At 31.5% G+C, this 2,558-nt stretch overlaps 1 long non-coding RNA gene across 2 annotated transcripts; it reads left to right on the top strand.

Moving 5' to 3' along the window:
- Nucleotides 1-833: 833 nt before the first annotated feature.
- On the top strand, nt 834-1,737 carry LOC108917405. Of its 2 annotated transcripts, none has more exons than XR_001964800.1 (3): nt 834-1,015; nt 1,076-1,328; nt 1,491-1,737. It is a non-coding gene; the product is annotated as an uncharacterized LOC108917405 (long non-coding RNA). The 2 variants fall into 2 exon arrangements; XR_001964799.1 differs by having other exon boundaries at nt 862-1,015; nt 1,076-1,166.
- Nucleotides 1,738-2,558: the final 821 nt, after the last annotated feature.

Here is a 2,558-nt window from a genome sequence, read left to right as displayed (position 1 = left end):
TGAAAAAATTTAGGGGATAGCACCCCCACTTAGGGGGTTGAAGATTTTGGTATGCTTTTTGAGCCAAAAGTTGTCCCCCTTGCGGTACGTTTTCGATGGGCTACCCTGTATACTTACAAATAATATAAATTCTAAGAAAAATTATAGATTGCAGCAAATATTTCACATACTTTGACGAAAGTCAATACATTTGAATAGAATAAAATGACATTTACCGCAAATCATTCCATTTAAAACTATCTGCTCATTTGATCCAAATACTTTTTTTTTCAGTGTGAGGAATATCCAGGATTTCGATTAAGTTTTTGAGATTTAGGTATATTGAGACATACTTTTAATTTCAGCAGATACAGTTAAATTCTAAATAAAATGGTTTAGTGACTTTCAACAAGTACACTATTTTTATTTAGAATTGAACTTGATTTGATAATTTCTTGCTGGAAACTTTCAATGAAATTAATCGACCCTGTGTATCTTCTAGTTCAGGAGATACTAATGGTAGATGTACCCCTTAAAAGTGAACCACCCTGTATATGTTACTTTGTACTTAAGCACTGTACGTAATCTGGAACTGTTATTAATTTAAAAAAAAACACGTTAACGGCTATTTCGAACCCTGAGCTCGAAGGTTATTAAAACCTGCAAATAATGAGAACGAACGGCGTCGTAAAAAAAGTGTTCGTAATTAATTACAACTACAGCCATCTGGTATGGATTTTAATTGCCTCTAACTTATTTACACAGCCGCACTTATTATTCGATAAATGAATATATATTGAATGTTTAAGCGCATTAACAACACTGCCCAGATAACGCCGACTCTATCATTAGCGGTAATTACTACAAATTACAAATAATTGCAACTAATTACTAATGAATAGTCAGACACTACCGGGCTCATAACGACTGAACGGAACGGACGTCCGCACGAATTTATGTTGCAGTAACTTCGGAAATTGCTGCATTTTATTTTGCCTAAATGAAGCCTACACATTAACGAAAAATGCAGTGTGAGGTAGGTGGCTGGTTCTGATTTGTTGTTATAATTATTTAAACTTTGGACTATATTTTTCAGGAAAACTGAACGATGTTAACTGTTCGATGAATTATGGAAGACTGGATACCTAGAAGCCCTACAATAGTTTTTATAAATGAATAACAAAAGAGTAGGTTGTCATGGAGACATAAACCTGAGATTTCATGAAATTTTTACTTTGAAATTGTGCCATTATGTATGAATTACGTAACACGACACTGATATATTTGACTTCTACACATTTTTCTGAAAATTTACATACCTAATTCTTTCCATTACGTTTACATTTGAGGTTATTATAAATTTTTGCTAATTTATCGAAATTTGTGCAAATTACGTTATTAGGCTTAATTCTATGCCACTAGTCTTGTTTCTCAACACTTATTTTACATTAATTTCACTATTTTACACAGTTTTATGATATACAAATTGACTAATAATGAAATTATTTCAGGTCCATCGTTCCTTGACTTCTAGTACTGTTTTTACACTATTTGGAATGCACATTAAGATGCAAATACAGTCTTGGATGCACAGAGAGTCTGTTGAACACAATATACGTCGTTTTACATATGAAGAGTATCATTTATACAATAAATTTTACATAATGTCATTCCACTCATAAATAAAAGGTATGCTGAACTTTACTTATAGTCTTAGTTAAATACAAGGTTTTTATTTATAAGTGTACCGATAAATTGTTCTCCGATAAATGTATGTGTCAAAATCATGATTGTGTAAATTTCCCTAAACCATTGCTTCTATCTGGTGAAAATCTTTACAGAATTATACTATGTGATACATTTTAATTTCCTAGAATGTATTAGTGCATTTATTAAACTTTTTAATTGAAAATTTTATAGCGATTTATGCATTTTTGTGTATAAAACTTATACTATGCGCTAAGTTATATTTTTCATTTCACAAATATTTATTGCAACACATCCCTGTTGTTAGAGTTTTATCTTTCGATGTTATAATTTTGATTATTTTACATATTGAGTACTTGTTTATCGTTATTGGCCCAGATATCATAACATTATGTATGTTTTCAGCCACGAAATTTGAATAAATCCATATATTTCGAATTTTCACCACCAAGAACGGCGGTGACAACATTTTTAACATTAAGGCGATGTTTCGCATCGTATTAGCTATGTCCTGTCCAAATTTTGTTCGTGCAACTCTCTTGGTTTCGATAATCCAATACCTATACCTATTTGAATATAATTCAGTGTACCAATGGCGGAGATAAAGGGAGTTACTTAATTCTCAGAAATTCGACGCCACTGAATTTCCAAGGAAAAGGATGCCTTTCATTTTATTCGAAAAATGAATCATTTCCCATTTTTTAATTTTTTTAACGTTTTTGCCAGCTTTGATGATAATTTAAAAAAGCGATAAAAGCATCAAATTTTGTACTAAACCGAGGCATAAGGTCCAAAGGAACGCATTAAATAATGTTTTATAAATGCAGTTCCTCCTAAGGGCCCCCCAAATTTAATAAATTTCAAGGGTCGCT

Source organism: Anoplophora glabripennis, unplaced genomic scaffold (genome assembly GCF_000390285.2).
Source record: "Anoplophora glabripennis isolate ALB-LARVAE unplaced genomic scaffold, Agla_2.0 scaffold4, whole genome shotgun sequence".
In the NCBI taxonomy this organism is placed as follows: Eukaryota; Metazoa; Arthropoda; class Insecta; order Coleoptera; family Cerambycidae; genus Anoplophora; species Anoplophora glabripennis.
The sequence above is the reverse complement of the archived record's forward strand: the minus strand, read 5'-3'. Positions and strand labels throughout refer to the sequence as shown.